The sequence below is a fragment of the Panthera onca genome, chromosome C2 (genome assembly GCF_046562875.1).
Source record: "Panthera onca isolate mPanOnc1 chromosome C2, mPanOnc1 haplotype 2, whole genome shotgun sequence".
NCBI lineage: Eukaryota > Metazoa > Chordata > Mammalia > Carnivora > Felidae > Panthera > Panthera onca.
In genome coordinates this window covers 99011497-99023804 of record NC_138347.1, presented here as the reverse complement: position 1 = coordinate 99023804, position 12308 = coordinate 99011497, and positions in this window count along the sequence as shown.

The window sequence follows — 12308 nt, the reverse complement described above, 5'->3', positions numbered from 1 at the left end:
AAATCATTTAAAATAATAAAATGCGAAACAGAATGGGCAGGAAGATGGCGGCTTATGAGGATGCTGGGCTCACCATGCATCCTGCTGATCACGTAGATTCCACCTACACCTGCCTAACTAACCCAGAAAACCACCAGAAGACTAGCAGAACGGAGGTTCCTGAGCCAAGCGCAGACGAGACGCCCACGGAAGAGGGAAGGGTGGCGAGGCGTGCACGCTCCACGGACTGGCAGGAGGGAGCCGGGGTGGAGGGGCGGCCCGCCGGCCAAGCAGAGGCCCCGAGTCTGGCTGGCAAAAGCCGAGGGCCAGACGGAGTGTGTTCGCACAGCAAGCGGGACTTGACATCTGGAGGTTATAAGCTAACAGCTCTGCTCGGAGAACAGGAGGGCTGGAGGACAACGGGAGGGAGAGTTGTTGAGCCCCAGATGACAGAGCTCAGCTTGGCGGGGAACAAAGGCGCTCGCCAGCGCCATCTCCCTCACCCATCCCCCAGCCGAAATCCCAAAGGAAACCAGTTCTTGCCAGGGAACTTGCTGGCTCCAAGCAAACACCCAACGCTGTGCTTCTCCTGAGCCACCCCTCCGGCAGCGGGTCTGACTCCCTCCCGCTGCCACAGGGCCCCTCCTGAAGTGGATCACCTAAGGAGAAGCGAGCTAAGCCTGCCCCTCCTGCCCCCGTGCACCTTGCGTACCCACCCCAGCTAATACGCCAGATCCCCAGCACCACAAGCCTGGCAGTGTGCAAGTAGCCCACACGGGCCACGCCACCCCACAGTGAATCCCGCCCCTAGGAAAGTGGAAGAGAAGGCACACACCAGTCTGACTGTGGCCCCAGCGGTGGGCTGGGGGCAGACATCAGGTCTGACTGTGGCCCCGCCCACCAACTCCAGTTATACACCACAGCACAGGGGAAGTGCCCTGCAGGTCCTCACCACTCCAGGGACTATCCAAAATGACCAAACGGAAGAATTCCCCTCAGAAGAATCTCCAGGAAATAACAACAGCTAATGAACTGATTAAAAAGGATTTAAATAATATAACAGAAAGTGAATTTAGAATAACAGTCATAAAATTAATCGCTGGGCTTGAAAACAGTATAGAGGACAGCAGAGAATCTCTTGCTACAGAGATCAAGGGACTAAGGAATAGTCAGGAGGGGCTGAAAAACGCTTTAAACGAAATGCAAAACAAAATGGAAACAACGACAGCTCGGATTAAACAGGCAGAGGACAGAATAGGTGAACTAGAAGATAAAGTTATGGAAAAAAAGAGGAAGCTGAGAAAAAGAGAGATAAAAAAATCCAGGAGTATGAGGGGAAAATTAGAGAGTAAGTGACACACTAAAAAGAAATAATATATGCATAATTGGTATCCCAGAGGAGGAAGAGATAGGGAAAGGTGCTGAAGGTGTACTTGAAGAAATAATAGCTGAGAACTTCCTTGAACTGGGGAAGGAAAAAGGCATTGAAATCCAAGAGGCACAGAAAACTCCCTTTCAGACGTAACTTGAATCGATCTTCTACACGACATATCATACTCAAACTGGCAAAATACAAGGATAAAGAGAAAATTCTGAAAGCAGCAAGGGATAAACGTGCCCTAACTTATAAAGGGAGACCTATAAGACTCCTCTCTTTTGAAACTTGGCAGGCCAGAAAGGATTGGCACGAGATCTTCAATGTATTGAACAGAAAAAATATGCAGCCGAGAATCTTTTATCCAGCAAGTCTGTCATTTAGAATAGAAGGAGAGATAAAGGTCTTCCCAAACAAACAAAAACTGAAGGAATGTGTCACCACTAAACCAGCCCTACAAGAGATCCTAAGGGGGATCCTGTGAGACAAAGTACCAGAGACATCACTACAAGCATAAATCATACAGACATCACAATGACTCTATACCCATATCTTTCTATAATAACACTGAATGTAAATGGATTAAATGCGCCAACTAAAAGACATAGGGTATCAGAATGGATAAAAAAACAAGACCCATCTATTTGCTGTCTACAAGAGACTCATTTTAGATCTGAGGACACCTGTAGATTGAGAGTGAGGGGATGGAGAACTATTTATCATGCTACTGGAAGCCAAAAGAAAGCTGGAGTAGCCATACTTATATCAGACAAACTAGACTTTAAATTAAAGGCTGTAACAAGAGATGAAGAAGGGCATTATATAATAATTGCAGGGTCTATCCATCAGGAAGAACTAACAATTATAAATGTCTATGCACCGAATACTGGAGTCCCCAAATATATAAAACAATTACTCACAAACATAAGCAACCTTATTGATAAGAATGTGGTCATTGCAGGGGACTTTAACACTCCACTTACAGAAATGGATAGATCATCTAGACACACCGTCAATAAAGAAACAAGGGCCCTGAATGATACCTTGGATCAGATGGACTTGACAGATATATTTAGAACTCTGCATCCCAAAGCAACAGAATATACTTTCTTCTCGAGTGCACATGGAACATTCTCCAAGATAGATCACATACTGGGTCACAAAACAGCCCTTCATAAGTTTACAAGAATTGAAATTATACCATGCATACTTTCAGACCACAATGCTATGAAGCTTGAAATCAACCACAGGAAAAAGTCTGGAAAACCTCCAAAAGCATGGAGGTTAAAGAACACCCTACTAACGAATGAGTGGGTCAACCAGGCAGTTAGAGAAGAAATTAAAAAATATATGGAAACAAACGAAAATGAAAATACAACAATCCAAACGCTTTGGGACGCAGCGAAGGCAGTCCTGAGAGGAAAATACATTGCAATCCAGGCCTATCTCAAGAAACAAGAAAAATCCCAAATACAAAATCTAACAGCACACCTAAAGGAAATAGAAGCAGAACAGCAAAGGCAGCCTAAGCCCAGCAGAAGAAGAGAAATAATAAAGATCAGAGCAGAAATAAACAATATAGAATCTAAAAAAACGGTAGAGCAGATCAACGAAACCAAGAGTTGGTTTTTTGAAAAAATAAACAAAATTGACAAACCTCTAGCCAGGCTTCTCAAAAAGAAAAGGGAGATGACCCAAATAGATAAAATCATGAATGAAAATGGAATGATTACAACCAATCCCTCAGAGATACAAACAATTATCAGGGAATACTATGAAAAATTATATGCCAACAAACTGGACAACCTGGAAGAAATGGACAAATTCCTAAACACCCACACTCTTCCAAAACTCAATCAGGAGGAAATAGAAAGCTTGAACAGACCCATAACCAGCGAAGAAATTGAATCAGTCATCAAAAATCTCCCAACAAATAAGAGTCCAGGACCAGATGGCTTCCCAGGGGAGTTCTACCAGACGTTTAAAGCAGAGATAATACCTATCCTTCTCAAGCTATTCCAAGAAATAGAAAGCAAAGGAAAACTTCCAGACTCATTCTATGAAGCCAGTATTACTTTGATTCCTAAACCAGACAGAGACCCAGTAAAAAAAGAGAACTACAGGCCAATATCCCTGATGAATATGGATGCAGAAATTCTCAATAAGATACTAGCAAATCAAATTCAACAGCATATAAAAAGAATTATTCACCATGATCAAGTGGGATTCATTCCTGGGATGCAGGGCTGGTTCAACATTCGCAAATCAATCAACGTGATACATCACATTAATAAAAGAAAAGATAAGAACCATATGATTCTGCCAATCGATTCAGAAAAGGCCTTTGACAAAATCCAGCACTGTTTCTTAATAAAAACCCTTGAGAAAGTCTGGATAGAAGGAACATACTTAAAGATCATAAAAGCCATTTATGAAAAGCCCACAGCTAACATCATCCTCAATGGGGAAAAACTGAAAGCTTTTCCCTGAGATCAGGAACACGACAGGGATGCCCACTCTCACTGCTGTTGTTTAACATAGTGTTGGAAGATCTAGTATCAGCAATCAGACAACAAAAGGAAATCAAAGGCATCAAAATTGGCAAAGATGAAGTCAAGCTTTCGCTTTTTGCAGATGACATGATATTATACATGGAAAATCCGATAGACTCCACCAAAAGTCTGCTAGAACTGATACATGAATTCAGCAAAGTTGCAGGATACAAAGTCAATGTACAGAAATCAGTTGCATTCTTATACAGTAACAATGAAGCAATAGAAAGACAAATAAAGAAACTGATCCCATTCACAATTGCACCAAGAAGCATAAAATACCTAGGAATAAATCTAACCAAAGATGTAAAAGATCTGTATGCTGAAAACTATAGAAAGCTTATGAAGGTAATTGAAGAAGATATAAAGAAATGGAAAAATATTCCGTGCTCATGGATTGGAAGAATAAATATTGTCAAAATGTCAATACTACCCAAAGCTATCTACACATTCAATGCAATCCCAATCAAAATTGCACCAGCATTCTTCTCGAAGCTAGAACAAGCAACTCTAAAATTCATATGGAACCACAAAAGGCCCCGAATAGCCAAAGTAATTTTGAAGAAGACGACCAATGCAGGAGGCATCACAATCCCAGACTTTAGCCTCTACTACAAAGCTGTAATCACCAAGACAGCATGGTATTGGCACAAAAACAGACACACAGACCAATGGAGTAGAATAGAAACCCCAGAACTAGACCCACAAACGTATGGCCAACTCATCTTTGACAAAGCAGGAAAGAACATCCAATGGAAAAAAGACAGTCTCTTTAACAAATGGTGCTGGGAGAACTGGACAGCAACATGCAGAAGGTTGAAACTAGACCACTTTCTCACACCATTCACAAAAATAAACTCAAAATGGATAAAGGACCTGAATGTGAGACAGGAAACCATCAAAACCCTAGAAGAGAAAGCAGGAAAAGACCTCTCTGACCTCAGCCGTAGCAATCTCTTACTCGACACATCCCCAAAGGCAAGGGAATTAAAAGCAAAAATGAATTACTGGGACCTTATGAAGATAAAAAGCTTCTGCACAGCAAAGGAAACAACCAATAAAACTAAAAGGCAACCAACGGAATGGGAAAAGATATTTGCAAATGACATATCGGACAAAGGGCTAGTATCCAAAATCTATAAAGAGCTCACCAAACTCCACACCCGAAAAACAAATAACCCAGTGAAGAAATGGGCAGAAAACATGAATAGACACTTCTCTAAAGAAGACATCCGGATGGCCAACAGGCACATGAAAAGATGCTCAACGTCGCTCCTCATCAGGGAAATACAAATCAAAACCACACTCAGATATCACCTCACGCCAGTCAGAGTGGCCAAAATGAACAAATCAGGAGACTATAGATGCTGGAGAGGATGTGGAGAAACAGGAACCCTCTTGCACTGTTGGTGGGAATGCAAATTGGTGCAGCCACCCTGGAAAACAGTGTGGAGGTTCCTCAGAAAATTAAAAATAAACCTACCCTATGACCCAGCAATAGCACTGCTAGGAATTTACCCAAGGGATATGGGAGTACTGATGCATAGGGGCACTTGTACCCCAATGTTTATAGCAGCACTCTCAATAATAGCCAAATTGTGGAAAGAGCCTAAATGTCCATCAACTGGTGAATGGATAAAGAAATTGTGGTTTATATACACAATGGAGTACTACGTGGCAATGAGAAAGAACGAAATATGGCCCTTTGTAGCAACGTGGATGGAACTGGAGAGTGTGATGCTAAGTGAAATAAGCCATACAGAGAAAGACAGATACCATATGGTTTCACTCTTATGTGGATCCTGAGAAACTTAACAGAAACCCATGGGGGAGGGGAAGGAAAAAAAAAAAAAAAAGAGGTTAGAGTGGGAGAGAGCCAAAGCATAAGAGACTGTTAAAAACTGAGAACAAACTGAGGGTTGATGGGGGGTGGGAGGGAGGGGAGGGAGGGGGATGGGTATTGAGGAGGGCACCTTTTGGGATGAGCACTGGGTGTTGTATGGAAACCAATTTGACAATAAATTTCATATATTGAAAAAAAATAAAAAATAAATAAATAAACATTTAAAAAGACTAAACTGTAAATAAAATAAAATAAAATAATAAAATGCCATAAAGACATGATTTTAGATTATTATTACTTAATTTGAAACTAATGGATGAGAATATCAAGATCTGTGTGTGTGTGCATGAAAAAATGCTCAACATCACTCATCACCAGGGAAATACAAATAAAAACCACAATAAGATACCACCTGTCAGAATGGCTAACATTAACAACTCAGGCAACAACAGATGTTGGCAAGGATGCAGAGAAAGAGGATCTCTTTTGCATTGTTGGTGGGAATGCAAGCTGGTGCAGCCACTCTGGAAAACAGTATGGAGGTGCCTCAAAAAACTAAAAATAGAACTACCTTACGATCCAGCAATTGTACTACTAGGTATTTATCCAAGGGGTACAGGTATGCTGTTTCGAAGGGGGCACATGCACCCCAAAATGTTTATAGCAGCACTATCAACAATAGCCAAAGTATGGAAAGAGCCCAAATGTCCATCGATGGATGAATGGGTAAAGAAGGTGCAGTATGTATACAAACACACACACACACACACACACACACCCACACACACACACACAATGGAGTATTACTCAGCAATCAAAAAGAATGAAATCTTGTCATTTGCAACTACGTGGATGGAACTAAAGGGTATTATGCTAAGAGAAATTAGTGAGAGAAAGACAAATATCATATGACTTCACTCATATGAGGACTTTAAGACACAGACAGATGAACATAAGGGGAAGGAAGCAAAATAATATAAAAACAGGGAGTGGGACAAAACAGAAGAGACTCATAAATATGGAGAACAAACAGGGTTGCTGGACGGGTTGTGTGAGGGGTATGGGCTAAATGGGTAAGGGGCCCTAAGGAATCTACTCCTGAAATCATTGCTTCACTATATGCTAATTTGGATGTAAATTAAAAAAATAAAAGAAAACATTTTAAAAAAAGATCCATGTGTGTGTATTTATCCAGCTCTTTACTATATATTTATACATCATATGTTATTATTTATTATTGTAAGACAGTACTTACCATGTATACCTGTATTATGGTTAAGTATGAATTTCATCTGGAATAAAGATTCACTTCAAGGCCAAGTTGCATCTTCAAATTTGTAGGCAAGAGTCAGTGTTTCTTTAAATCAGAGAACTTTATCTGTCGAACAAATTACAAATAAAATCACTTGTGAATTTTAGGGTAATATAAAAGCATGATAATGAAAATATTTTTTAATTAAAAAAATTTTTTTAACATTCATTTATTTTTGGAACAGAGAGAGACAGAGCATCAATGGGGGAGGGTCAGAGAGAGGGAGACACAAAATCTGAAACAGGCTCCAGGCTCTGAGCTGTCAGCACAGAGTCCGACAGTGGGGCTTGAACTCACGGGCGGTGAGATCATGACCTGAGCCGAAGTCGGCCGCTTAACTGACTGAGCCACCCAGGCGCCCCATGAAAATGTTTTTAAAAGTGTTTCCTATATGTATGGTTTTCCATAGTACACATGCAAAACCCCATTATATAGTTGAAAAAATTCCACTGAAAAAGACCTAAGAGGAAGATGACTGAACCGTGACAAAGCCTTATTTATGGCACGGTTATGTCATATGAAACTTCTGAATGTGATAGAATTTCCTTCAAAACAGAAGAGCAGCTACCCACCCCTCAGTATAAACCGTTTTTTTTTAAACTCCCATTCCTTCCTCTCAAAGCATCAGAGTTCAACTCAGTGCTCTATTTCAAGAAGGATTGCTACATCTAATAAAATGGTTATATATGGGGCCTCGTTTTGCATCTTTTCACTCATTTAGCAGTTGGGGTTGGTGACATAGGAAGGTGGGTAGGCAAACTGACAGGTAGATATGCTCTCAGAGGCAATTTGTAGAAAGGAAGAAAGGTCACATCACATTTTTTATTGTTTTGGTTTCTAAAAAAGAATGCTGGTTTCCCGGGCGTCTGCACCCCAGCATTCAACTGAAACTGAGGCAATTATTTTAGGCAAAAGCATTGCCATTGGAAGCATTCAGTTTTTCAAAGCAAAACAGGTATCTTGCACTATACCCTCAAGGCTTTGACTTCAGCTGTGTCAGCTGAGAGGATTCTGATTCCGAATATAAAAATCTGATTCCTAACGAGTTTGACACAGGCTGCTTCAGAGGAGTGAAGGAGCCTCCAAGTCTCATTCAGAGCTGCAGCCTGGCAGCAAGTTCATTTTTGTCTTCTAAGTTGTTTTTCTTTCACCCTTTTGCTGAACAGAAACCAGAAAATGACTCTGAGAGGAGCTGTGCACTGCAACAGATGTATTACACATAAATATACAGAAACATACAGAGAGCTCTGGGGAATAGAAGCTAGTGTTATCCACAAAATCTGTCAATTACATAAAATTCAATGCATAAAACAAAAGTAAATATTATACTGATCTTGCCAATCATTACAAATAAAAGAGCTTTACCCAAGTACTGACTATAAAACTTTTTGAGACTAGGAGAAAAAAAAATCTCCAAGAGTGAACTATTCCTGTATGACGCCAAAAGAAACAGCAGAGAAATTTTTGAGTTGGTAACTTTTCCTTTCTCATGCCCACACAGAGATATCTGATTTTTTTTTCTCTTTATATGGAGTTGACTAATTGTTTCAATATCTCAGTGCAAAGAGTGTGGTTACCTTCAAATGATCCTGGTTCTGTATATCTTTCATTTTCCATAACTTCAGTTCAATTCCCTCTGTGACATCAACATCCTTGGATCACAATAATAGATATGTCTAATTATTCATATGTTACTTGTGCTTTACATTGAATGTCTCCCTCTCAAAGTTCGTGTGTTGAAACTTTAATCCCCAATGTGACGGTGCTTTGAAGTGCGGCCTTTGTGAGGTGTTTAGGTCATAACCCTCAGAAATGGGATCAATTCCCTCATAAAAGAGATCCCAGAGAGCTCCCTCATCCCTTGTGCCATGGGAGGTCACAGGGAGATTGTTGCCAGTGAGGAAGTGGGCTCTTCACCAGACACTGAAGTTCCCTGCACCATGATCTGAGACTTCCCAGCCTCCAGAAGTGTGAGAAATGAATATTTGTTGTTCACAAGCCCCCCTGTTTGTGGTACTTTTGCTACAGCAGCCCGAATGCACTAAGACATTGTGAATACCAGTCAATATTTTATTTTCCCCAAGAATGTTGACTTTATGCCTAATGCAATGTTATCTAATGAGGACTCTGCCTCAGTCAAAGAAATTTTGCATTTCCACGTGTAGAAAAGGGAAGAGACCTTTCATGAGGTTAAGAAAATCTTTTTAAAGGAACATAACTTATCTACTCTGACTATACTTAAAGTTCATCCCATTTCAATATTTGGCCTTTTAGTGGATCACTGTTTAAACCCAAGTTGCAGGGGCGCCTGGGTGGCGCAGTCGGTTAAGCGTCCAACTTCAGCCAGATCACGATCTCGCGGTCTGTGAGTTGAGCCCCGCGTCAGGCTCTGGGCTGATGGCTCGGAGCCTGGAGCCTGTTTCCGATTCTGTGTCTCCCTCGCTCTCTGCCCCTCCCCCGTTCATGCTCTGTCTCTCTCTCTGTCCCAAAAAAAAAAAAAAAGTTGAAAAAAAAAAAAAAGAAAAAAAAAATAAACCCAAGTTGCAATAAAAATAAATTTTATTGTCTAAATATTTAAAATGATTTTAACCTACAAAAATAGTTTCAGTACACTGATTAAGCTTAAATTCTTTATTTAAGCTTATAAAATAAAATAGATGAATATATATGAATATAAATAAATATATAATTATATATAAATATATATATATATATATAACTAAAATTGGGACTTATATATAAGTGTTGTATTTATAAATGTGTGATCAATTAAAATACTAATTAATTCAAACATAGTGAAGACAGGGATTTTGTCATATTCTCTGTGCCTATCATCATGCAAAGCAACATAGGACTTATTTAAATTAATGATGGTGAGGCGCCTGGGTGGCTCAGTCGATTACACATCTGACTCTTGATATCAGTTCAGGTCACGGTCTCACAGTTTGTGGGTTCAAGCCCCACATTGAGCTCTGCACTGTCAGTGCAGAGCCTGCTTGGGATTCTCTGTCTCTCCCTCTCTCTCTCTGCCCCTCCCCTGATCTCTCTCTCTCTCAAAATTAATAACCTTAAAAAAATTAAAAATACATATTAATTAATGATGGATTAAAATAAAGAAAAAATATCCACCAACCTTCTTTTTCTTTGACATGTGGGAAAAGTATTGCTAGGACAAGGAAAAAAAAATTAACGTAATTAATAGGCTTTTATTAATCTTTATAACAGTCCAATTTTGATGAAATTCCAACATTGTAAAACTCAATATTAAGAAAAACACCACTAGTAAAGACACAATTTCTTAAAAATGATAATTTTTTCATGTAAAACTAAGCTGGATAGGAATAGCACACTAGTCTTTCTGAATTGACCAGACTTTTCGTGTAGGAAGTTGAAAATATACGTCATCAGTAAAATGCCTGGAGGTCTCCATGCAATGCAAGGAGAATACGCATATAACGGGGTCCCAGAATGAAAATATAGAGCTTTGTTCAATCAGCATGAATTACAACTCTGACTTGCATTTTGATCAAAATAAGCAAGAAGAATGATGCAGGTGAGAAAGAAGGGGTAAAATTAATAATTTTCATTGAAGCAGTATAACAATGATATGAAACTTGGTAATTACTCAATTCTGAGACCAGCACATTATTTATATTTTATAAGTATAAGATGCAAATTTTTGAAAAAGTATGCATTGTACACACTTGAATTTCTTATACAGTCATAGATTTTGCTCGTCTGTATTTTCTTATTTCTATTTCATACTTCTTTGTATTTTACTTTTTGGGTCTTATTCCTATTTTATTAATACAGGAATATATTTTGCATTATGATTTATTGACCATTATACTGTATATTTTGTGATGCATAATTTCCTCACAGCAAGCAAACTCCTCCCTGAGTAGGTTTTGGCAACCTCCACCCCATCCCAGCTCCCATAAAACAAAATCAAAACAAAACCTAAGGACACAATAGGATTTAACAGAAATTAGGGGACAATGTTATCCACTCAAGCACTGTGGAGAATAAAGACATTGTGGGAAAAACTATAAGGCACCACATGCATTTACTCAGGAATCAGTAGCTGATAATTAAAACCTGATTCTTTGCTATTGGCTTTCAAAGGTCTGAATGATTGATTCCTTTATGTGACAATAATGCTAATACCACAGAAGAAACACCATGATCAAGGGGCTTTCTCTTTTACCTTCCTCTGCTGCCAGTAATAAAGAGGGGTATTACAGATGAAAGCCATAGCAGCCATGTAGATTTAATAAAATGTCACTGTCATAAATGGCAATGTCACCTAAAGAAAGATGTTTCTTAAGGGAATATCTGACAGAAATGTGGATGACTATCATCTTTAAATCTCTAATGGGTTTTTTAAAATTAGTCCTTGTTTACTGCAAGGGTAATATGATGGTTAATTTTATGTGTCAACTTGACTGGGCAGCAGGATGACAAGATATTAAGTCAACTATTCTGAGTGTTTCTGTGAGGATGTTTTTGGATGAGATTAACATTTGAAAAAAAAACTTTTTTAATGTTTATTTATTTTTGAGAGAGAGACAGAGGGTGAATCGGGGAAGGGAAGAGAGAGAGGGAGACACAGAATCTGAAGCAGGCTCCAGGCTCTGTGCTGTTAGCACAGAGCCGGATGTGGGGCTCAAACTCACAGACCATGAGATCATGACCTGAGCCAAAGTCAGGTGCTCAACTGACTGAGCCACCCAGGTGCCCTGGATGAGATTAATATTTAAATGGATTGACTGAGTAAAGCAGATAGCTCTCCCAACGTGGGTGGCCTTACCCAATCAGCTGAAGGCCTCAATAGAAGAAAAAGGCCAACGTTCCCTAGAGTGACGGAGTTCTTCCTGCCTGACTGCCTTCAGACTGAAACACCTGCTCTTCCGGGATATTGAGTCTGCCAGTCTTTGGAACAGAACCATACCATTAGCTCTCCTGGTTCTTGGACTTTGGATTTGGATTAGAACGACACCATCATCTCCCCTCGGTCTCCAGCTTGCTGACTTCCCTGAAGACACAGAGCCTTATCAACCCACGTATTTGTACTAGGCAATTTCTTAAAATAAATTTCCTTTCATATATTTGTGTAGTGTGTGTGTGTGTGTGTGTGTGTGTGTGTGCGTGCGTGCATACATCCTATTTGTTTCTCTGGAGAAACCTCATACAGCTAATATGAAATACTTTCTATATTTTAATTTTAGCCTCAAAAGTCTACCTCTA